This window comes from Hibiscus syriacus, unplaced genomic scaffold (genome assembly GCF_006381635.1).
Source record: "Hibiscus syriacus cultivar Baekdansim isolate YM2019G1 unplaced genomic scaffold, ASM638163v2 tig00005406_pilon, whole genome shotgun sequence".
NCBI lineage: Eukaryota > Viridiplantae > Streptophyta > Magnoliopsida > Malvales > Malvaceae > Hibiscus > Hibiscus syriacus.
In genome coordinates this window covers 1,688,657-1,716,008 of record NW_024062056.1, presented here as the reverse complement: position 1 = coordinate 1,716,008, position 27,352 = coordinate 1,688,657, and positions in this window count along the sequence as shown.

The following is a 27,352-nucleotide window of genomic DNA, read 5'->3' as shown; positions in this document are numbered from 1 at the left end:
CCCAAAACAAGTGCTTCTACATCTAAGTGCTTGTTACAGAAATGCCTATTGTCACGTCGCAAGATTGATGAAAAGTTTTATAACATTGAAAATGCAGAAATTTCCTTTCACTTGCAGGATGTTCCAAGCAATACAACTTATCAATTTAGGATGCTAAAGGACGTGACCTTTCAAGAGCCAAGAGGTGCGACTAATGAAAAGCAAAGAGTGGTAATTCTTCATTCAAAGGACGTAACCCTTCCAGAATCAAAAGTTGTGCCTAATGAAAGACAAAAAGAGGCGATTCTTTATCCAAAGGGCGTGACTTATGAGGATTACAAGAACATCACCATTACAAGAGTCATCACCTTTCATGATTCGATGCATACATCTATTGAATAACCAATGGACATGACTTTTGGAATAATAAAAGACAAACGTTCAAGGCAAAATGTCTTCAATAGACATCATATTTGAATATTCATTCAACAAGAAGTATTTCTTAACTTTAATTATGTTTGATCCTATTTTTACTTATGAAAGTTTTCTTTCATTTCAGATCAAGAACTTCCAAATCATTCTTTCAAACGTTATGAACCTTTTCATAAAGGTACTTATTGAATGGAAGGACACTAGGAAAAGAAGACCTTTCGATTTGAGGATAAATCAATTAAAATAAGGGGAGGATGATGTGATCCAATTCAGCATCATGTTTACATTGGCTAATCCAACCTTTCAAGGGAAGAAAATTTCTAACTTTATACATAATGATGCTTATTTCATAGACTATAACATAACTATATTCATATACATATACTACATCTATAGCTATAATGATGATAACTTATTCATTATAAATGAACTATAAGTCATTATTATATACTATAGTACACATTGCTATCTTATATACATTATATAAAGCTCATATACTTAACTTATTTCCTTATGATATGTATGTAGGCACATTCGACTATAACTTGGGAGCTATATTGGAGCTAAATGGAGCATGCAACAACAAGGAAACTTAGATGGGGGTGTCTAGGAGAGTATAAGGAACCATTGGAGAAAAGTTGTCCAGAGACCCGTGAGCTCATAGCTAGATTGAGCTGAAGATTTGAGCTACAAGATGACCTCATTTCAGCTGGGCAGCTGCACCATCATCATTACCACTTAGGACACTTCAAATATGTTCTAAGTCAAAGTTTGTGATATTGTACCTTTTCACGAATAGTTGCCACCTCAAGAGGTACCTTTTCACAAAGAGCTACCATAATGTTCATCATGCTACAACTCACCTATGGCTAGCTCACCTCCAGCTCATTCACACTAGAACTAGCTCAAACATGAAAGGTTACCTTTCCAAACATTATGACCTTTCATGAATGATGCTGCCCTTTCACTAAGGAGCACGTTGGTGAAGAGAACACACCCATTGGAGGCTTATATCATCAAGGGACATGAGATAGAGCTTCATGCCTATTCGACCACAGCACATGCCTTACACATGAGAGATATGGCGCCAAAAATGAGGAGGCACATCATCATTCGGCCAAGGAGAGGAAATTGGCACCAAGATGAACAAGAATGTATATTCGGCCAAGGGAGATGTCTCCCCGCCCTTTGTCGAACCATCAAGCCCATTCATGAAGGGTCAGACGAACCATCACCAAGCCAAGGGACTTCTCCTTTCATCTTGAATCATTATGTACTTCCATAGAGACATGTATTTAGCTGAAACACTATGTACCCATTCGGCCAAGCCCTCTCATTTCCTTTAAATTAAGAGGCTTGCCATTAATTGTACTAATCTCATCTCATATATTAAACAAACTATTGTGAGTTAATTTGTCTTCAAAGTTCTTTGTGAACTTTATCGATTAAGCAAGTATAATTAATATACTTGTGGTGTCATACCTTCCATCTTGATTCCTAAATTACTAGATTTATATCTAGTGGGTTGAAGACACTATCACCACCCGTCAAGCAAGTTTGTGAAGATCAGGATTGTGCTTCATAGCATAGTTTCCTCTTTGGCGTGCTTGAGATACAACATCACCATCATCAACATCCTTCATCAAGGCCATCATCAACTTCATAATTCCGCAACCATCTCTTTTCTATCTTTATTTCATTTCTTATTTTTATTTAATCATTTCTTATTCCATTATTAATTCCATTTCTTCTTATCTTTGTTGTTGTCCAAACTTATAATTCAAGGACATCAGTACTTCTCAATCCTAGATCGGGACACAATAAAGCTATCTACTCACTTCCATCAAAGCGTGTAGATTCAGCCTGCATCACATATTTTCTACCAAAATACTTGAACACTTAATAATTCTTTTAATATTGGCACCAACTTTTCCAATTTACACAAAATGGTCATTCACTATTTTATCACTTAAATTTTTAATACCAAAATTCCAGTATTGAAATTATTACCATTCATGTGCTTTTACAAAGGCGCAATTACATTTAGGCTCCCCAACTATACAAATATTGCATTTCAATCACCAAACTTTTCAAGCTTCCAATAATGGTCATATTTCACATCTTAACACTCATTTCAATCCCAAAATAGTAATTTCCAGCAAATCACATCAACTATTAAACAATTATACAACCGTTCATAACTTTCCAAAATTACTAAATTGGTCCCCTAACTTTTTAAAAATTACAAAATGATAGGGCTTTGGGCTCGAAAATAAGGGATACAAGCAAATTAGGGTTTAAATCCTTTTAGTTATAAGCTCAACTCAAATACCCAACTCTCTAAACAAAGATGCTCAAATTAGGCGTTTTGGCCTCAAGTTGAGTAAAACCACATGGGTCAGAAACATTTATTTTAGCTATAGCAGATATGGATTCAACTCCTTCCGATGAAGCTAGTTGTTCCTACTAAACTTGTATCTGATGCTTGGTATATGTCTGCTGTTGGTGAGAACTTCTCTTTTTTACACATATAGCCCAAATCTGGTTGATCAATTGGTAAAGTGCTCCACGAGAGGATTACCTGAACCCCAGAACGCACTCTATTTGAGTATATAGCATGTCCTAAACTAAAATTTCTTCTTCTAGAGACCGCATTTTACACCTCTCTTCTCATATGTATAATAAGCTATTCTGCTCCAAACAATGAGGGAGAGATTTGACTACACATAAAGCGGCGAAGGTAAAGTATAAAGAGACCCCCGACGCAAGATATGATATTAGTGCGCTCAAGTTTTTAGGGAACCGATAGGAATTCCCAATGCCAATATTAGCTCGGAGTCTTATCCGATGGAAAGAGACAGCTCGAGAGGTTATGAAATAGCTCGACTGGCTCGACTGGTAAGGAGAGGCTTCGTGTTTGTTTTTCTTCAAACCCTTAATTCGCTCTCGCTCGCCGCTACTAATGGGGTCTCAATTGATTTCCCTTTCTTTAGTTATTCAGATGTTTCAGATCACTAAGTTTTAAAAGATCAAAGAGCGCAGGCTAGCCACGAAGCCTGGATACGGTTTCCCGATCAGAGATCCATGGATCACAGACGGTATCTCCCCATGGCCTTTCGTCTCTGAAAGCGTCCTACCTCCTCAATACTCGGGCATTCATCCAATGCATTATTTTCGATCTTGTACCCACGGTGCGGTACACTGAACACAAACCCAATCTCAACGAAAAAGAAAACTACAAGCAACTACATCAAAAACCTCTATTCTTGGCGTGAATGGACGCTTTGTCATTAGAGTGTGTTAAAAAGAATGAGAAAGCTTTTTTATTTGATTTGTTTTGCTCAACCCATAAAAACAAAAAGGTAGTTTACTTGCTTACTTGTTTAAGCCTCGAATCAAAATGTTCTTTCTTTTCTACGCTACGATCTTTCTTCTCTTATAATATTTCTAGTTTGATCGAGTATATGAAAACGAATAAAATTGATAATTACTAAATGTGTAGTTTACCTTTTTTTTAGAGAAACTTTGAATCTATATATCTGATTAACTATAATCATTTTTCTAAGTTAACACAATTTGTAATATTTTTTCTCGGTTATTGGTTACAATAAAGTTTATATTCTCATTGATAATAATAATTAAAAAACAATATTACATTCTTAACAAATTGTTTGATAAATCAAATGTATCTAAATTTTATGAATAAAATATTAAAAAGAAAAAATCATGAAATAGATTGTTTCTCTTTAACACCTTCAGATTACCCGTAAACTGTAACCATTTCACTTCATTTTAATATAAGGTTGTCGAATAGCTGGACATCTTTAAAGCATTTTAATCATGCATACCAGGTGAGTGCATTTCGTATGTACATTACGAGTTATAGTTGTATTTGGTTAAATGCATATGTTGCATTGTTATATTAGTACTATGTGTACTATCGGCACTAAGTGTACAAAACCACGAAATTCATAGTATGTTTATGAACGATCGTATCGGCACTAAGTGTGCAAAACCACATAATTCATAATACATTTATAAATGACTGTACCGGTACTAAGTGTGCAAAACCATGAAATTTATAATACGTTTATGAACGACTGTATCGACACTAAGTGTGCAAAACCATAAAATTCATAAAATGTTTATGAAGGACCATATCGTGTGTACAACCCACATAATTCATAATATGTTTATGAACGACCGTATCGACACTACATGTGCATCTCACAGAAATCATAATTATTCGAAAACAATAAATTTGTAATTTATAGATATGATATAATGATGTATTGATTTCACCTTATTAATGTTATTGCCTCACTAAGTAAATACTTAACCTGTGTTTATTTCATGCATAGGTGTTAGCAAGCAGAGTAAGGAGTGCATATGACATAGCAAATCAAGAGTCACCTCATCAGTAACTGTATGAAAGCTATGTTCATTTTTGATATTATTAGTTAGAATGTAATAGAATTAATATCACGCTATGAAAAGTATTTAACTTATACTAATGTTTAATGAACGTCTTATTATTATTAAATTAAAATGTTTTATGAATTGAAACAAAATTTTACTAGTTTACAAAAGAGGAAATTTTTTAAAAGTTATGTGACATTTGTATCACATGTACGAAAACGTATACAGGAAATGGGTGTTACATTTATTTGTATCATAGTTACAGGTTTAGCCAATTCTCAGTCAAAATCAAGTGTAATTTAATGTAAAAAGGGTTTACATGCCACTAAGATGTCAAGGTTACTGATAGGGTATAGTTAAAATATGATCGATGTCTCTCCTTACTAACTTATGTATTATCCTTATGTATGTTATATTAGATGTAAGATTCTACGAATTTGAGAATCAATGTATGCCTGTGACAATGTTTAGAGCTTTTATGAAAACTCTCGATGCCATATTGAGTCGATTCCAACCTCCTACGCCTCCCCTTGCTCTTCCAGTATCGAGGATGATGATTGCAAAAGAATTGAAGAATTTAGGAGCTCATGAGTTACGGGGAGAAGATGATGAAGGTCCGATGGATACAAATTTATGGCTAAATGATGTTATGGTGATACTGGAAAGTCTTCAATGCTTAGATTCTGAAAAGATGGATGGAGTTGTATATTTACTTCGAGAATCATCTCGAGTGTGATGGTCAAATACTATGATGTATGCATCACCTGAACAAGTGACTTGGTAATTCTTTCAAGATGAGTTTAAGAACAAGTACATTGGGGAGTAGTTTATGCGGTCAATGTTGTTGAAGTTTCTTAATTTGAAATAAGGTGATTGAGCAGTGCATGAGTTTGAGGCTGAATACAACAAGCTTAGTCGTTATGCTACTGAGTTAGTTCCTAATGATAAAGCCTGACATAATTGATTCATTGAGGGTCTGATGCCTAAGTTGAAAGAGTTGATGTTAGCTTTAAACTTGCCTAGCCTACAAGAAGTTATTAACCGAGCTAAGGCTATTGAAAGAGCTCAACAGGAGACTCTAGCAGCGGAGCAGAGTATGCAGACGGGAAAAGAGTTGGAATGTCTTCAACTTCCTATCATGCTAAGAGAGGCAAGTGCTCAAGTTCTTGATATACTGATAGAGATAGTTCTGCTGCAACATCTCTGAAAACTAAATAATCACAACCTTTTCCTGCTAGCACGGGTAGAGCATATGGAGAAAGAACTAATCCTTGTCATATATGTGGCAAATTTCACTGGAGAGTGTGTAAATAGCTCTCTGGCGTTTTTTTTCCATTGTGGAGAAATTGGTTACTATACTCAGAATTTCCACAGAGATCCAGAAATATATCAATGCAAACTGAGAGATCAGTAGGAGCACCTAGTAGAAGCAGAGGAATAAGAAGATTTGGTGGTCAATCTGAGTCTAACCATGGACAAGAGAAGCGGGGAGTGGCACGAATTTATAATATTAAGACTAATAAAGATTGGGATGACTCAGAGATTTTAACAGGTGCATTCCATCTTTTTGATGAACCTGTATTTAATTTGATTGACCCTGGTTCTACACACTCTTGTATTAGTATAAAGTTTATTAGGGCTAGAGGAATTCCTTTATAACCCATCTTTAGTGAGATGGTAGCGGTAAACCCCATGGGCCATAGTGCGAGAGTAACTCGGTTATGTAGAAAATGTCTGATAAATATTCAAGGGGTTGTTTACCCGAAAAACTTGAAGGAGTTACCCTTTGATGAGTTTGCAATCATTTTGGGTATGGATTGGTTGTCTCCACATCATGGATCCCAACAGTTAAGGAATTTCCAGAGGTTTTTCTAGAAAAATCACTGGGTTTACCTCCAGATCGTGAGGTGGAATTCATTATTGAGGTTTACCTGGGTACCAAACTTATTTCTATGACTCTGTATCAAATGGCTCCAATGGAGTTAAGAGAATTAAAGGCCCAATTACAATAGTTACTTGATATGGAATTTATCAGACCTAGTGTTTCTCCATGGGGAGCACTTTTTTTTTGTGAAAGAGAAGGACGGGTCTATGCGACTATGCATCGACTACCATCAATTAAACAAAGAAACGATAAAGAATAAATATCCTCTTTCGAGGATTAATGATTTATTCGATCAATTGAAGGCGCAACAGTGTTCTCTAAGATAGACCTGAAGTCGAGGTACCATCAATTAAAGATAAAAGAGGATGATATTTTGAAGATAACTTTTCGGACTCGGTATGGACACTACAAATTTATGGTAATGCCATTTGCATTGACTAATGCTCCTGCAGTATTTATGGACTTAATGAACCGAGTATTCTAACCTTACTTTGATCAATTTTTGGTGGTATTTATAGATGATATTTTGGTGTATTCCAAGTCAAGAGAGGAACATGATGCTCATCTTAAAAGTGGTTATTTAGGCACATCGAGAAAAGAAGTTATTTTCCAAATTGTCCAAGTGTTAATTTTGGTTAGCTGAGATTACTTTCCTTGGTCATATAGTCTTCGCAGAAGGAATAAGAGTAGATCCCAGAAAGATTCAAGCTATAGTGGATTGGAAACTCCCAAAGAATGTCCCTGAAGTTTGGAGTTTCTTGGGGCTTGCTGGTTATTATAGATGGTTCGTGAAGAACTTTTCAATGTTAGCTTCACTGCTAACTAAGTTATTATGGAAGGATGTGCCCTTTTTTGGACAGTGAAATGCCAAGAAAGTTTTGAAATGCTAAAAAGAATTGTAACAGAAGCCCCAGTGCTTGTACAACCTGAGTCGGGTAAATACTATGTAGTCTATAGTGATGCGTCTCATAATGGGTTGAGATGGGTGATTATGCAAGATGGAAAAGTTGTGGCTTATGCCTCAATAAAGTTGAAAACTCAATAGAGAAATTACCCGACACATGACTTGGAATTGGCAAAGGTAGTGTTTGCTTTTAAAATTTGGTGTCATTATATATACAGTGAGCGGTGCCATATTTTTACGGATTACACGAGTCTAAAGTAGTTGATGACTAAAAAATAACTGAATTTAAGACAGAGAATATGGATTGAGATTTTAAAAGATTATGATTTGATCATCGATTTTCATCCCAAGAAGCCTAATGTGGTAGAGGATACTCTTAGCCGAAAGATTTTTGCCGCTCTTTGGACGTTAGATGCGCGTATGTCTTTAAAGGAAGATGGTTCCTTGATTGCTGAACTTAAGTTAAAGTTGATGCTTTTGAATTCGGTAAAAGAGTTGCAATGTCAAGATGAGAAATGCTTAGCGAGAATGGCTTAAGTAGAAAAAGAAGCGGTTAAAGACTTCGAAATGAGGGCTATGGATGTTTATATTATCGTGGAAGACTTTGCATTCCCGATAATGATGAATTGAAGAAATATATTCTTTCTGAGGCATACTATACTCCTTTGACGATGCATCCAGGTGGGAATAAGATGTATCAGTATTTAAAGAGTCGTTATAGGTGGCCTGACATGAAAAGAATTTTATCAGAGTTTGTTGCAAAATGTTTAACATGTTAGCAAGTGAAAGCTGAACATCAAGTGCCTTATGGATTGCTACAACCTATATCCATTCCTGAGTGGAAGTGGGAACGAGTTACATTAGATTTTGTTTCGGGGCTACTTTTGTCACCAGGTGAAAAGGACTCAATATGGGTAATTGTGGACAGATTGACCAAGACAACTCACTTTATTCCAGCTCGGGTAGATTAATCGATGGATAAATATGTGTAATTTTATATAAAAGAGGTAGTTTGGCTGCATAGAGTGCATATATTGATAGTGTCTGATCGAGACCCTAGGTTTACTTCAAGATTTTAGAAGTCCTTGCATGAGACATTGGGTACATGATTGAATTTCAGCAAAACTTTCCATCCTCAAACAGATGGGCAGTCAGAACGAACTATTAGATATTAAAGGATATGCTAAGGGCGTATGTGATTGAGTTTAAAGGATCATGGGAAAGGTATTTGCCTTTAGCAAAATTTACTTATAATAATAGTTACCAATAGAGTATTAAGATTGCTCTGTATGAAGGTTTGTTTGGGAGAAAGTGTCGGCCATCATTAAATTGGTTTGAACTAAAAGATCGAGACCTAGTTGGCCCGGATTTGATGAAAGAAATGCAGGAGAAAGTGAAATTTATCCATGATAATCTAAAGATAGCCTCGGATCGACAAAAATATTATGCTAATCTAAAAACAAAGGACATTGAATATCACGTGGGGGATAAGGTATTTTTGAGAGTATCACCCTGGAAGAAAATATTGTGGTTTGGGCGTAAAGGAAAGCTGAGTCCTAGATTTATTAGACCTTATGAGATCTTGAAAAGGGTCGGACTCGTAGCTTGTCAGTTAGCTTTGCCTCCTGATATGGATAAGATCCACAATGTTTTCCACGTATTAATGCTCAGACAGTACCGATCAGATCCAATCCATATCATTACACCCGAAGAAATAGAGATCCGACCAGATTTTACTTACGAGGAAGAACCAGTGCAGATCTTGGCTAGAGAAAACAAGAAAATGCATAACAAGAAGATTCCTCTAGTTGAAGTACTCAAGCAAAATCACAAAGTAGAAGAAGCTACTAGGGAAAGAGAAGAGGACATGAGGAAGGATTTTCTACACCTCTTCGTATCAGTTACTTCTTTAATATTCGAGGATGAATTTTATTAAGGGGAGAATTGTAATACCCCAAATATTGGGTCGATGACCATAATAAAAGGATTTAAAATTTTAGAGGATTAAATTGAATAAATTATAAAGTATAAAAATGATTTAATTAAGACCAATTAATAAGAATGGAAGAATAAAAGGGAATTTTGGTCCTTTAAAGTGAAATGAATTTAAGATTCATTTTATTAGGGATTTAAGAGAGAAAAGGGGAAAGTTAAACAAGCTAGTTATCTTTCTTCTCTTCTCCTTCTTCCCCGTGTCCGTGCTTTCCCCATAGCCAAAGGTAAGACTTCATCTAACTAGTTTTTCCCTTCGATTTTTGGTTTTATATTGAAACCTTGAGTATTATAGAGGCTTAAGGAAGGGTTACAAAGGATTAAAACCAAGAGATGAATTATTTATAGGAGATTGAAGAAAATGGGGTTTTAAATGTTATGTTGAAATATGAGTTTTTATTGAGGCTTGCTAGTATATTTAACTTGTCAAAAAAGTAAATAAGAGATTAAAAGCATAGGAGGTGATTAAAACATGTAAGAAAAAAGTAGTATGCTTCTTGGTTTAAGATGTTCTTTGGAGATTTTAGATGTTATATGAAGCTAAATGAAGGAAAGTTAGTTGGGATAAGTAAAGAAGAGTTTAATAGTATTATTGGAGGTAAAAGTAAGGGAATTTGACGAAATTTGGTTAAAAATCGAGCTGAAAAATGAAAAATCTGGGTAAGGGTATCAGTACTTGAAGAATAGTACCGACACTATAGGCTTAAATTTGAAGAACTACGATGAACAATATCGATACTAATGCAATTAATATCGATACTGCTACGGGTATCGATACTAAGAGGAAGGTATCGATACCATAGATTCCACAATGCAAAAATAGTTTCGATACTGAAGGGAGTATCGGTGCCATAGTATTGAAGAATCTATACCATGGTCGGGGTACCGATACTATTGAGTCTGGAAAATTAAGATAGGCATATTTTGATATAAATTGAATGTAATAGTACTTTTAAGTATTATTAAACGTATAAATGTTAGAGAGTATACTAACATTGGTATGGTATGTGTACTTATTATATGCTTGTGTAGATCGTAACCAGGCTCCCGAGTCAAGCAAGAAAATGGGAAAAGATAAGGTTGCCGAATAGTTGGACATCCTTAAAGCATTTTAACGAGGCATACCAGGTGAGTGCATTTCGTATGTACATTACGAGTTATAGTTGTATTTGGTTAAATACATATGTTTCATTATTTTATTAGTAATATGTGTACTATAGGTACTAAGCGTGCAATTGTGTCTCACGTATATACCTTTACTAAGTAAAAAAGTAAAAAAAAAAAGAACACGTTGGTTATATCAAAATTCGGGAGCAAGAATAATTTTAGTTTACAATGGGTAAGGACACTATTGCTGACATGGAATTCATAATATGTTTATGAATAACCGTATCGGCACTAAGTGTGAAAAACCACGGAATTCATAATATGTTCATGAGCGACCGTATCAACACTAAGTGTGCAAAACCAACGAATTTATAATATGTTTATGAACGACCATATCAGCACTAAGTGTGCAAGAACACAAAATTCATGATATGTTTATGAACGACCGTATCGACACCAAGTGTGCAAAACCATGGAATTCATAATATGTTTATGAACGACCGTATCGACACTAAGTGTGCAAAACCATGAAATTCATAATATGTTATGAACGACCGTATCAGCACTAAGTGAGCAAAACTATGGAATTCATAATATGCTTATGAATGACCGTATCAACACTAAGTGTGCAAAACCATATAATTCATAATATGTTTATGAACGACCATATCAGTATTAAGTGTGCAACCCACAAAATTCATAATATGTTTATGAACGACCGTACCGGGACTACTTGTGCACCTTAAAGAAATTGTAATGATTTGAAAACAATAAATTCGTAATTGATAGGTACGATATAATGACGTATTGATTTCACCTTATTAATGTTATTGCTTTACTAAGTAAATACTTAACGTGTGTTTATTTCACGCATAGGTGTTAGTAAGTAGAGTAAGGAGTGCATCTGACATCGCAAATCAAGAATCACTTTATCAGTAACTGTACGATATCTATGTCCAATTTTGATATTATTACTGGTTTACAAAAGAGAAAATGCTTTAAAACTTATGTGACATCTGTGTCTCGTGTACGAAATCGTATAAGGGAAATGAGTGTTACAGTAGGGGTAGTATGTATACTCTCCCTAGAAGTATTGATTCTCCAGCTGGAAATCCCCAAAATTCATCCCAGATCATCTAATATCAATACTATTCATCCAATATCGATACTTGAACTTATAATTGTCTTATTTAAGCTCAGGAAAACTGTAAATCATCCCAAATGTATTAGTTTGGTTCTTAACCATGTGTTAAAGTTTTAGGAAGTTACTTAGGGTCTTAAAGTTACATATCTATGGCATGAATCAAGTATGAAACCCTATAGTACTCAAATACCCAAATATTAACAAATCATCATGCTTATAAAAGCCTTTACACTCAAAAGGATTAGAAATACACTTCCATGGTTAAAGAATCTCGTAATAGAGTTCCTTGCTTACCTATATTCCCTTCCTCTAAGATTTTGGTAAAAACCCCCCACTTTCTCTTTAGCTTTGATTTATGGAGCTTTGAGAGGAAGAAGGAAATGAAAAATGAGAAGGAATGAAGAAATGAAAAGAAAAAGGAGATGAAAGAGATGAAAGCTTTCATTTTTTTTTAAAAATGTGAAATTACTAATTTGGTCCTTCCTTATCTTTCTATTATTTAAAAATCCCGCTTTTATGGATAATTGGGCACAATTCTAACTCAAATAAGCCCACATTCAATCCAAAAAAATTAAATTATGCGTTCTACGATGTCCACTTACCTATCAAGTAAACCTAAAACTATTAACCTAACATTTGCGAAATTACGTCCTCGAAATTTACTTAAATTGAATCAACCTATCCTTAGGTCATACATTTAGAAACCTCAAATCACCTAAACTCATGCTAACCTGATACTCATGGAAGAAGTCCCCACAACATGACTTGCAACTCAAAAACTCACAAATTGATCTATAACCCCTTTTTCCTATAGGGTACTACTTTTATCGAATATTAAGTGAAAATCTTTGAGAAGCAAGAAGCCAAGGAACCACATTCTTGTTATCTAATATTATATGCTCATAATATTTCACCAAGAAAATATTACTCTACGATTCACTGTTATCCCTGTACCTCTCACTAGCTAACTCTACTCAATCGAGTTAACATACTGCAACATCATATAAATCTATTTACTTATTGAACTTGAGTAACTTGATATACAACATACTAGATCCTGCGAACACTTTCCATACATGGTCTCGATGTCGATTACTAAAGATAGGATGCCAATTCTCAATCTCATAACGTCTATCTCTACGCTTTTGATGTGTAACTCTGATTCAATACTTATCTACGCTACATGACTATTTCTCATTTGCCTTGTGATTTACATGTGTTATACTCATTGGACCGTGCATCTAAGGTACTTGCAATTGAAAATCGACAACTTACGTAATGAAACTAGCAACATTTGGCTCTCCTAGAAAGCACAATTCACAAAGTGGAGGTTCATCGCAACCACATTCTGACTTAAAGGTCCTAAGACTCTACGTCTTGTACTCATTATCACTTACCACCACTGAGCTATTCGATGACAAATAGTGCTAATCAAACATAGCTTAACGTACTTGATCTCCTTTAGTTTGAAACACTAAAATTTGTGGTATTACATGACGTTGCATTCTGCTATGTGTTGTATATAGCTCATGCTCATATAATAACATGAAAATATCATTGATGAGGCTTGGCACACTTAGCTGATTCACTTATTGTTCATGCTAGAAGGTATCATGGTGATGTCAGAGGTTCACTGCACCTCGAGACTCATAACTCACTATCATACCTATAGGGGCCTTGGTACCTAGGGTGAAATTTTGGAACTATGGAATCGGAATATACACCTGACTAACTTACTCCTCGCGAGTACTTGGGGCATCTATGACTAGTTAGCAACTAACGTTATATCTTGATGTTTCAGAAAAGAAGGTGATCGACATATTAGCTAAGATGACTTGGGTATTCTTAATACTCTCATGGACATCCTTATCTCCAATGCTAAACATGGGATTTCTAAATCTCTATGGGTCGGTCACACAAACCCTCTACTAGCAAAGTAAAAACATCCTTAAAGTCTCATATCTAACTTGACCACCCACTTGGATATTCCCCTAGATAATACCCCGGGGAGGAGGATTCTATGACTCAATAATTTCTTAAAGTTTGTATTTGACTCAAAAAGGATCAATCACCTATTCTCTTATCTCTAGACCCACAATCCTGAGGTCAAAGCAATAGTTATGCTAACAATTTCCCCTAGGTTAATTATCGAATCTGACTCGAGGCCTCAAAGAATATCTAAGGTAACCTTGTGTATTCCACTAAGATCCAACTTCTAGCCATTTGCATTCCTCACTCTTAGATTTTTTACACAACCACGCTTCTTACCTAGTTCACTTAGCATCACAAGAGAATGCATGCACTTACGCCTATTGAAGCAACATGAAAAATAGAGATAGTTAAAAACATACTTGACATCTCATATGCGATATTGACGTCCTAACCCTACCCCTATGTAATCCAAAACAGAGGATCATACACTGTCGAATCACAAATAGGTCAATATGCTTCTCTTATCTCCTCCCCAAGCATAGAACTAACACTTCTCCAGGTAGGCTCTCTACCATACTGAGCTACTAGGATCGATTCCATGAGTAGAGTTGAAACATGATTATCTAAGCTAGGGCAATTCCTTACTATATGCGCTAAGGATCCACATCTATAGCACTTTCTAGAGGGTTTAAAGAACATTTCTCTATGATTTTTCCATAATTCTCGCACTCTGGATACCTTAAAACTCCGCCAAAGTCTCTAGAGCTCACCACATACAGTGAAGATAGTGGTCTCCTACGAGACCCTACATCTGACCCCTGACTCGATTGGAGTGAAAAATCTAACGTCACTTTCCTGTGCTCGCATGGACCTCTACCTCTCTTTTTCACCAGCTAAGATAGATCCACTGGTATACATTCCAGCATACTTGGACCGCATGACTCAGTTAACAAACTTTTACTCATACTCTTCACCCTCTCCACGATCTTGCCCTGTAGTGTGAACTTTGAAAATATCATAGGTGGATCTATATATAACTGTGCATGGATATCAATATGAATTCCTTCAAGGAACCTTTTTCACCGCAAGGGCTCAATTGCAACCAATTTCAGGGTATGACGACTCAATTAAAGGAAATCTCTCTTATACTCGTACATTAAGGGATCTCCCTAAACTAGCTGGGAGAATTGTATCCTCAACCCATATATGTGTCCCTCAATGATATAATTACTTATAAACTCACTCAGGATCAAATCCCACGTAGGAACCTTTGGCTATAGTCTCCCACCGATCAATAGCATCACCTTTGAGCAAAGTGGTGACACACTCTATCTTACCCTCTAAGGTAAGGTGAAGCTGCCTCAATGTCCTTATGGTCTCCCTCAACCACTAATTAATTAAAATCAGATCATAATCATATCTTCAACCCATCTATGTGTGCCTCATCGATATACTTACCTCTAAACTCTCTCAGGATCAAATCCTCTGTAGGCACCTATTGCTACAATCTCCCACCAATCAATAGCATCACCCTTGAGAAAAGTTATGAAAAACTTTAACTTACCTTAGATCACTATCTCATACCTCCTTATTCCCTTTATTGGGGACTCTATATGTGCTAAAGTACTCTGGGTAGTTGGTTAAGTAATCTGCGCTTTAGGAATAGTGTCCACTATCTTCATGAAAGTGAAAGTCAAACCTCTAAAGAAGTTTGCTTTAACAATTCTCGTGTATAATATAACCCTTAATCTTATTCTCTAGCCAGATGCTCCTCACTGACATTGTATGGATAAGAGGCTCGTCTCTCCATCTTATCCTCGAAACCATTACCAAAATTATCAGCTGTCGCAAAACTCTACAAAACAAATTAAGAAATGGACACCATCAGAATTCCATAATTATATAACTACTTTAAGTACCTATGTGCATGTATTTATTGACATCTTACTAAAACTGACCATTGGTTCCTAGGACCGACTCAACTTGACGTCCTGATACCATTAAATGTAACATCTTAAACCCGATAGAGCCTAAAGTGCCATATTGGGCTACCGAGGCAACCCTTGATTTTCAAAACATATTTGTTTTATTCCAAACATATTGAATGGTATCATAATAAACATAAATAAAAGTTACAAAATCACTTTATAAAAATTAAAGCTCTATGACACAAAATTTAAAACCAAAATAGTACAAACCCAGAGTTATAAATCTAAATACATAAGTAAGGTTCTATGAAGAAGATGATGGAATTCCTGTTGCGATAATGCTCCTAAAATTACTCAAGATAATAACTTGTGAATGAAAAACATCCGAACGTTGATCTTATAAAGCCCAGTAGTATAATCATTAATCTGGTGCAACATTATGAGTTTCATAAACACAAGTATACTAAATATTTGGTACTAAGTAATATGTAGTACATGCATGATATAAATCAAGTGTTACCTACTTTAGGTTCAATTATTCAAACGCAGAAGTACGAGTCTCACGCTTCCCTTAATCCTCTACTAAGGGTCTCGCTATGAGTGCACCTCTAAAGGGTCTCTAACCCTATTGAATGTAACTGCTACACATTATATAAATGCGACACTGACTCTCTTGTGCATTATCTGAATTTAATACTAACCATTGTTTGGTCTCACATAGCCATTAGACACTAGTTAAATAAGGAAACCCAGTGTCACATAGCATCAATGAAATTCCAACTAAACTGTTGAATGGTCTCCTAGTGCTCACATAGCCATCAGGTATATCATTGAGGGGGAACCCAGTGTCACATAGCATCGATACAATTCTCGCTAAAATGAAGTAATAGATCAGTCTCATATAGCCATCAAGGAAGGTTATTGAACTATATTTTGATATAACAATTAACGCAAAATGTTTTTTTGACTTGAATTGAATTTATTCAAAGTTTTCAAAAGTAATTCAAATTCCATTTAAGATCTTAGGATTGAGCACAAAACGTTTTTCTGGACAAGTAGTACCGATAATGTTCTTACAGTATTGATACCTAATGAACAGTACATATATTGTTCGTATGGTACCGATACCAAAGATAAGGGAAGAATCGATACTACCAGTATTGCTCAAATTCCATAATGCAAAAATGGTACCGATACCCAAAGCGATATCGATACTACTCTATATAGTAGTATCGATACTATAGGAATAGTATCGATATCATCAGGCCCCAACGACTAGTAACGGCTAGTTGATTTAAATATAAACAAAGGTAGTATCGATACTCCCTTTACGAGTACCGATACCCTCTGTTATGGGATATTTTATTTTGCAGGAAAATTGATCCCCAACGGCTCTAAAACACTCCCAACGGCTAAGAACAGCCACAACATCATTCCAACATATAAATACAACTTGAAGACACTTGAAGAAGGGTTAGAACACCTATCCAAGCATTCAAACATAAGAGAATAGTTTTTCAATCTTATTTTCATTTCTCTTGTAAATATTGTGTTTGTGTGAGCTTAATTCTTTGTAAACACCTACCTTTGAGAGGTTTATTTGTTTACTTATTTTATCCTTTTGAAAGTTTTTTGTTCTATCTTAGCCAAGTATAAAGATATGGAGTTGTAAAGGTTACTCTTGATCCTTGAAAAAGAAAGAACAAATTAGTGAATTTGTTAGAAAATCCTAAGTGAGGAGCTTAGGTAGTTGAAGTAGACTTGGTTCAGAAGTCAAACCACTATAAATCCTTGTGTCATTTGTCTTATCTTTTTATCTTCTTACTCCCTAAACAAATTTTATCAATTTCCCCCTTTACAACTTTTTCGATTGTCATTTTGAGCTTCCGTAAATCCTAACAATTGATATCAGAGCTTGACTCATTAGAAGGTTTAATCACCTTGAGACGATCCTCGAAGAAGCTTTACCGTTCCCAACACAACTGACAAAGAAATTGCTTCAACCTCCAGTGCCTACTACATTGAAGATTCACAATCGATCAACAAGTCACCTTACTTCAATGGAGCAAATTATGCCTATTGGAAGAATAGGAGGATGCTCTTCATTCAAGCCAATGATCTAGGAGCTTCGAACTCTATCATGAAAGGCTACACTATTCCAACCGGCGAGATAAATGATTGTAGTGTTAGAGAGAAGAAGAAGTTCCAACTCAATGCTAAGGCTATGCACATTCTCTTTTGTGCATTAGGATCGGATGAATATGGAAGAGTCTCCTCTTGTTCCAATGCTAAGGAGATATGGGATAAGCTATAAGTCACTCATAAAGGAACCGATAAAGTAAGAGAAACCAAGATAAGTCTTCTCAACCATAGCTACGAGAATTTAAAGATGAAACCCCGTGAAGACATCAAAGCTATGGCGGTTAGATTTTCTGTGATTGTCAATGGTCTCAAAGGATTTAGAGAAGTAATATCTAATGATAAGCTTGTGAGGAAGATGATCTAATCTCTTTCAAAGTCTTGGCAATCGAAGAAGATGACTATTATTGAAGCTAGAGACCTAAAGTCTCTCACTCTCGATGAGTTAATTAATTCTCTTCTCAGTCATAAGTTGATGGTGAAAGAAGAGGAAGAAGATGAAGAGAAGCAAAACAAGAAGAAGACGATGAAGAGAAGCAAAACAAGAAGAAGAATAATAAGGTAGGCATTGATTTCATGCTCACCAATGAGAGCTATCAAGATTAAAGTGAAGAGGTGGATGAAAACGGTGATGATGAAGAAGAGATGGCCAAGTTCTTCAAAAAGTTCAAGAGATTCATGTCTTCCAAGGAAGTGAAGCATGAATCAAGTAAGAAGAAGGGTCCCCCGGTGTGCTTCAATTGTCAAAGAACAGGGCATGTCAAGTATGAACGCCCTCTCCTAAATAAGAAGGGGTCATCCAAGAAAAAGGCATTTCTGGCAGCTTCGACTAATGAATATGACTCCAATGATGAAGATGAAGTAGCCAACCTATGCCTCATGGCCATCGAATAAGATTCAATGGTATCTTCTAACTCAAATGAATTAATTTCACATTATTTTGATGAGTTACAAGATACTTATAATGAGTTGTATTTGGAATTTGAGACCATGAATTCCAAATATAATAAATTGATTTCAAAACATAAAGTTGAAAATGATTTGGTTTTGAAAGAAAAAGTTGATTTTGAGAATCAAAATGAAATTTTCAAAAATGATTTAGAGTTTTCAAAAGTCAAAATCAATGATTTAGAAAAAAGAAAATTTTTATTTGAAAGTTAAGCTTGAGAGCTTAACAAAAGAAAAAATAATTAATTTCTGAAAACAACTCATTATGTTTAAAAATGGCAAAATGCTCACATTGTAATTTTTATGGTCATTTGGAACATACTCGTCCCATAAAGAAAAGAAAATCTTTTAAAATTAGATAAGTATGGGTTTCTAAGGGAACAAGAGGCATTGAAACTAACGTCCAAGAATCCAAAGAAATATGGATACCAAAATCCAAATAAATGTCTCTTGTAGGTGTGTGGGAGCAATGTTCATGCAAATAAAGAAATCAAAATGCTCTAGCCACACTCTAAAAGGAATGAGTAACCTCTAAGCTTAAAAGCTTTTTATTTTTGCATAATTGATTGCACATTTGATTTTTGGCATTCATGAGTTTTGATATTAAATGGTTATGATTTGTTTATCATCTCATGTATGTTAAAAATATGTTATATTTTTCATAATTTTTAGTTCATCATAATGAATTTCGGTCAAAATTGGTTTTAAATGCAAATGATATCTCTCTAAGAATTGTTATCAAATTTTCAAAATATTTAGATTTTAATTTTTTTAGTTTTGGACTTAAATTTAAATGTTTATGCATAAATTTAAAAATGTAAATGATATGTCTCTAACAATTGATATCAAAATTTTCAAATGCATAACATTTTTGAAAAACTTTATGCATATGCACTTAATTTCAACATTTGATATTACATAAAGTATTTTTAGACTTGAATATATTGAATTTCATGTGTTACTAACATTTTTGTTACTCTTTGTTGAAATTCAATTTTGTTTAAGTGTGAAGCTTTTAAAGTCAATTTTTTGTTTGGAATGCACTTTTTGAGGGGGGCTTTATTTTTTTTCAAATGCTTTTTATGTCAAATTCACCACTTACTCTCCAAAGTTATTTTTGAACTTTAAAGTTGAATTCTTTTTTATCTAACAAAATAGGGAGAAGTATGGTATGAAAATTTTAATTTCGGTATGAAAAGAGGGAGCTGAACATTTTCACATATTTTCCAACAATTGGTATATTTTTCATTAAACGTTTTATTAAAGGGGAGTTTTGCCAAAAACAATTTTTCAAATGTTTTGTTATATCAAAAAAGGGGAGATTGTTGAACTATATTTTGATATAACAATTAAGGAAAAATGTTTTTGGACTTGAATTGAATTTATTCAAAGTTTTTCAAAGTTTTAAAAATAATTTAAAGTCCATTTAAAAGCTTGAAATTGAGCACTAAACGTTTTTCTAAACAAGTAGTATCGATATTGTTCTTACAGTATCGATACCTAATGAATAGTACTAATGTTGTTCATATGGTATTGATACCAAAGGTAAGGGAAGTATCGATACTACCATCATTGCTCAAATTCTAGAATGCAAAAATGGTAACGATACTCAAAGGGGTACCGATACTACTCTACATAGTAGTATCGATACCATAGGCATAATATTGATACCATCAAGGCCCAACGGCTAGTAATGACTGGTTGATTTAAATATAAATAAAGGTAGTATCGATACTCCCTTTAGGAGTACCGATACCCTCTGTTCTGGGCAGTTTTATTTTGCACGAAAATTGATCCTCAACGGCTCCGTAACACTCCCAACGGCTAGAAAAGGCCACAGCATCATTCCAACATATAAATACAAGTTGAGGACACTTGAATAAGGGTTAGAACACTTGTCCAAGCATTCAAACACAAGATAAGAGTTTTTCAATCTTATTTTCATTTCTCTTGTAAATATTTTGTTTATGTGATCTTAATTCTTTGTAAACACCTACCTTTGAGAGGTTTATTTGTTTACTTTTTTATCCTTTTGTAAAGGGTTTTTGGTTCTATCTTATCCAAGTAAAAAGATAGGGAGTTGTAAAGGTTACTCTTGATAGTTGAAAAAAAGAACAAATTAGTGAATTTGTTGGAAAATCTTAAGTGAGGAGCTTAGGTAGTGGAAGTAGACTTGGTTGAGAAGTCGAACCACTATAAAATTTTGTGTCAATTGTCTTATCTTTTTATCTTGTCTTATATTTTTATCTTCTTACTCCTTAAACAAATTTTATCAATTTCCCCCCTTTACAACTCTTTCAGTTGTCATTTTGACTTATGTAAATCCTAACACAAACTTTAAGGATATATGTTGTACTAGACTGATACAACTATACATGTATATCTAAGGGCCCAAAGGTCATACAACACTAACATAGTTAACCCAGTCCTTATGAGTGTTTGGACCTCATGCCCTAGTTAGACATTAAAGTGCCTCGCACACTAATAATTCCTTACTAGGGCAAATAACGTAGTCTGACTCCATTATAGCATAGCTAGACACACTAAAGTGAGGTCACCCTCTAACTAGCTACTATCTCACTCATTCTCTCATCTAGAATGTTATGTAAGGGTTTATTAGTCAGCTACTTCTATTTGTTTATTACGTGGCTCTATTCTGGTCATTTATTACTTAATGGTGTTTTATTTGTTCTTTATCTTTAGAGAAGTCTTTACACATTTCATGCTTTTATTGTGTTTGTTGTTTGCTGTTTGTAAAACTATTATCTTGATACCTAACTCAGGTCCATTACTAGTATTGATACTCTAATCAATCTTATCGTACTTCTCCCTAATAATCCTTGAATTGGATGAACGATTTATACATTCTCAGCTCACTAGCATTCTCGAAGCACACAATTTTTGCTATTATTGAATCTAACTTACTCATCATACTGCTTGTTAGTACATCATCTGCAACAACCTTTGTTCTTAGTATTCTATAGGTGCTCGACTGAAGATACTTTGACTTATTACGCTTAATATGGTTACATCGGTAGTAATCCTACTCATATGAGTGTTCTTAGGCTCTTTTAGTCATTTGTGTCCCTCACGGACTATGTTCTATCATTACGGATCATCCTTAGCTCTTTGGGCCTTAAATATGTCCAATTTAACTATAAAAAATAAGTAGTATTGATGAGTAGTATCGATAACTTAGGGTCAAGTATCGATACCCATGAGTATCGATACCAAAAATGGCTTCTACTGCTGAAAATGTGGCCAAATATCGATACTGTATACCACTTGTATCGATATTGTATGGGCAGTATCGATACTCTCCCCAACAATATCGATATTCCTAGTTGGAAATCCCTACAATTTATCTCAAATCATCTAATATCGATACTATTCAACCAATATCAATATTTAAGCTCGAGAAACCACAAAAATCATCTAAAATGTCTTAGTTTGGTTCCTAATCATGTGCTAAAGTTTTAGAGAAGTTACTTAGGGCCTTAAAGTGTCATATAAACACATGTTTTACATCAAGTTTGTCATATATGGCATGTATCAAGTATGAATCCTTAAATACTCAAATACCCAAACCTTAACAAATCATCATGCTTATGAAATCCTTAACACTCTAGAGGATTAGAAATACACTACCTTGGTTAAATAATCCCAAAATAAAGCTCCTTGCTTAGTCACACTCCATTCATCTAAGATTTGGATAAAAACCTCCACTTTCTCGTTAGCTTTGATTTATAGAGCTTAGAGAGGAAAAAGGAGATGAAAAATGAAGAGAAGAATGATATGAAAGAGATAAAAGTTTTCATATTTTTTTAATAAAAAGGTGAAATTGCCCATTTGGTCTTTCCTCATTTTTTTATTATTCAAAAATTCTCCTTTAATTGCTAATTAGTCCCAATTCTAACCCCAAATAAGCTCACTCTCAGCCCAATGACTTATTATGTGTTCACTGAGGTCTAATTACCTCTCAAGTAAACCTAAAACTACTACCCCAAAATTTGGGGTGTTACATAGTTGTACTCCCTTGAGCATGAGACTTCCCTTTCCTCTAAAATTGGCTCCTCAAGATCATCTTGTGTTTGTTCTTGCATATATTCTTTAGATGATGGTTCAATAACATCATTTTATGTCATAATACTTACATTATCTTCAACACGCGAATTCATCCTTTGAAGGGTGTTATTATAAAAAAACTTGAATAGACTCTTTTACCACTAGATTTCTTTTGTTAAAGACTCAATAAGCTTTAGAAATCATAAAATGTCCAAGGAATATTATTTTATCACTTTTTTGCATCAAATTTGCCAAGATTGTCTTTTCCAGTGTTTAAAACAAAACATTTACACCTAAAAGGGTGAAAATAACTAATGTTATGCTTTTTAATTTTTAAAAGTTTGTATTGAGTTTTCTTTAAAATAAGACTAATCATTACTCAATTTATAGTATATCAAGTGGTGTTAGTGGCTTTCGCCCAAAAATATTTTGGCAAATTATTTTCACAAAGCATGGTTTTAGTCATTTCTTCTAAAGTTCTATTTTTCCTCTCAACAATTTCGTTTTTTGAGGGGTTCTAGGGGTTGAAAAATTATGGCTAATACCAAAAGATTTGCAAAAATATTCAAAACCAAGATTTTGTAAATCGGTTCCATGGTCACTCCTAATACTATAAATTGGGTAACCTTTTTCAATTTGGTTTATTTTTGAAAATGTGATGGTTTTATCTAAAGCTTCATCTTTAGAACCCATGTGAATTTAGAATAATCATCAACAAGCACAAATGCATATTCTTTTCCACCCATGCTAGTAGCCCTAATAGACTCAAATTAATCCATGTTAATCTATTGCAATACTCTACTAGAGGAAACATCATTAATGAATTTAAAGGAAACTCTTTTATGATTACCCTTTACACATGCATTACAAATTTTGTCTAAATCAAATTTTAGCTTTGGTAAACCTCTTACTAGATGACTTTTAACAAGTTTATCTAATACGTTTATGCTAGCATGTCTAAGTTTTCAATGGCATAACCGTGAATCATTTTCATGTTTAGCTACTACGCATACATTTGAGAAACAAATATCATCTAAATGCACCATGTAAATGTTTCCTATTCTATGTCCAACAAGCATAATCATGTTTGATGCAATGTCAACTATTTACAACCATTAAACTCAAAAATGACATTGTATCATTTATCAACAAATTGACTTATACTAAGTAGATTATGCTTCAAATCATTAACATATAACACATTTTCAGTTAAAATGGTAGAATTGTTACTAATTAAATTGATCTTTTTATGCGGCCTTTAGAGTTATCACCAATAGTTATCATTCCTCCACTTTTAGGTTTAAGCTTTTGAAACGGTTCTTGGCATCGTTCATATTATCAAAACGATTTTTTGATTTAAAAAACAAATTTAATTTTTAATTGAATAATGTTATTTAAAAAATATCTTCTTGAATAATTTGGGATTCCCTTTTAAAAGAAAATTAAAAATTAGTTCGAGGAGTCACCACCAATCTTTGATTAGGGTGTGATTGGGTACCCAAAACGTTTTGTCATTTAAATAAGATTTAATTTTTAAAAATTATTAAAACAATGTTTTAAGGTCTACGTACCAAAAAATTGAGTTCTTGAGTCGATTAATCCTTGGGAATGATTAGCACCCCCACAGCACTCTAAATCGATACCTAATCAATTAATTAATTTTCTTTGCAATGAAATATACAAGTTCGAATTTAATTTAGTGTATGACCCCTTCAAATAATATTCTTTGAATTTTACAATGAAACATAATAATATTTAATTATTCCCTATCGAGAAGAAGCGACCTCTCATACCTTGCTGCAATCGATTCCTACTCCAATCAAAATAAAGAAATATTACAGTTTCTTTCAAAAATTCATTACCAATTCACAGGCATGAAGATGATGAAATAAAGTAGACAAATTATATTAAAAATTACCAATCTTTTTAGAAAGAAGAAGGATGTTCGATTATTTAAAGACGTCGAGATCGGACCTTTTATAAGTTCTAATGATCTTTTCTCAAGGAATTTAAATAAACAAACATTTCTTTTTCTATCGTTTCTAAACTTTAGGTGTGGTCAAGTTTTAGGATTTCACTTGATGGGATACACTTTCATTTTAAAATCATCGGAAGTAACTTTGTTATAAGTTAAGACAGTCACTTCACAACAACCTTAGAATGAAAGGGTATCACTCTTAATCCAATTATCTGAATTAAATCAAGTTATGCTCATGAGTACATCATACATATCATGCAAAAATGATGTCATGTGATTCGTAAATAAATCATTCGCATACTCGCATGTATGCAAATATATCAACATGCAAAACAAATATAAGCAACTAATTAAAGAAGGCAACTACCTAAAAAGAAACTAAATTTAAACAAATCTAAATGTAAGGACTAAACCTAAAAGATAAAGAAATCTAAATATGCTAAAATCAAAAATACAAATTTAATTAAAATTAATAATCATGAATAAAATTTTAACAAACTAATTAGTAAAAAGGTTAGTCAATAATATAATTAATCTATGGAGTAAAATATAACAAAAACATCAAATCATGGATCAAAATTAAAATAGAAACATTTAAATAATGGACTAAATTAAAACTAATAGAATAATTTGGGGACCTAATTTTAATACAATGAAACAATTCAGTATGGTGACCAAATTAGCATAAATTAAAATTAATCATAAATAAATTAGAAATATGGCATGGACCAGAATATGAAAATATGCTTAAATTATAAGGACTAGAGCACAATTGTTCATTTTTATAAACCTAAAATTTATTAACAACTACAAAGTGTGAAATTAAAAAATCAATACGTTATTATTGAAATAAATGAGAAAATAACATTATAGGTAACCAAAATGTAAATAAATGCTAAAAATAGAGGGACCAAATAATAGTTTAAACCTAAAGTTTTGGTGACTAAAATGAAAAATATACGGCAAGAGTTCTAGGGTCTAAACGAAATTGCCCCTAAATAACCTATACAAAAACCTAATTTTGATTAGGGTTACTAATCTAATCACTTTATAAGCTGCTTTTTCTTTGAGAGTTCTCAAACTCTCCCCTTCTCCTCCCCAATCGAGAGCATTAAAGCTCTCTAGTCTTGCAGGCCATCGCTATTTGGTGGCTATATCAGCATGAAATTAGCCCTAAATCCGACCGAAGATCTACCCACAAATGATTGTTTTCTCCTTTAACCTCCCTATTTAGCCTCATTTGAACCCCTTAAAACGAAACGACACCTCTACAACCCTTCTCCGACGAAGCTCACGACAGCGATTCCTCTACCATCTCCTTAAGTCTAAACCCGAGAGTGACTAGACTGTCCCAAACAGATCCTTTTAAATCTACATGCAAGACCCCCTAAAGCACTAGAGACACCAAACGACTACCCTGACTCTAGTGAAGACTTAATAGACCAAGGGAACGGAACTCAAACTCTCTTCTTTTTCCTTTTTTCGGTTTTAATTCAAAATTGTTTGGTTTACTAAATTAACATGGCCTCTTATCTCTGACGATGGAACCCATATCAACTATGAGATAGAGCCAACAAGACTTTACTGACATTCACACAACTCAGGTAACCCAACTGTTGAAAACATTTTGATATTTCGATATAACAAATTAAGTTAAATGAATTTTAAGATTTTACAAAAGATTTTCTAAATATATTCGATGTAATTATTTGAATATCAAAATATTACTCAAAGTCTTTCAAAGTTCATTTTAATCCTTACTAAAGTGTAAAATTGTGTTTTATACTTAAACTATTTTTAAAACAATTTTACAAAGTATTTCGAACCGTTTCAAAGCCAAAAATTCCAGATTGTCCAGAGGGAACTGATTCCCCCCTAGGGGGTACCGATTCCCCTCTGAATGGTTTGGCTCTGAGAAAGACAGAATGCTTGGAGGGAACCAATTCCCCCCCAAGGGGGTACCGATTCCCCTATGATCAACGGTCGAAATATTTGAATTTTACACTTAGGGAACCGATTCCCTATTAGGGGGTACCGATTCCCCCACACTCCAAGCTATTTTATTAATGGTTTCTCATCTCCAAACGGCTCCAAAACATCCCCAACGGCTATATACGAATTCAAACACATTCCAAGCTATAAATACAAGCTAAGGACACTTGAAGAAACAAGATAACAACCATCCAAGCAATCAAACACAAGAGAAGAGTTTTTCATTCTTATTTCATCTTTCTCTTGTAAATATTTTGTTCTTGTGAGCTTAATTCTTGTAAACACCTACCTTAGAGAGGTTTTTTTGTTTACTTATTTTATCTTTTTGTAAAGGGGAAAGGTTCTAGCTTATCTCATGTAAAAGCTAGGGAAAGGTTCTAGTTTAGCCCGGAAAAACTAGGGAGTTGTAAGGTTATCTCTTTGTCCTCAAAAGAAAGAACAAATTAGTGAATTTGTTAGAAAATCCTTGGTGAGGAGCTAAGGTAGTGGACGTAGACTTTGGTTGAGA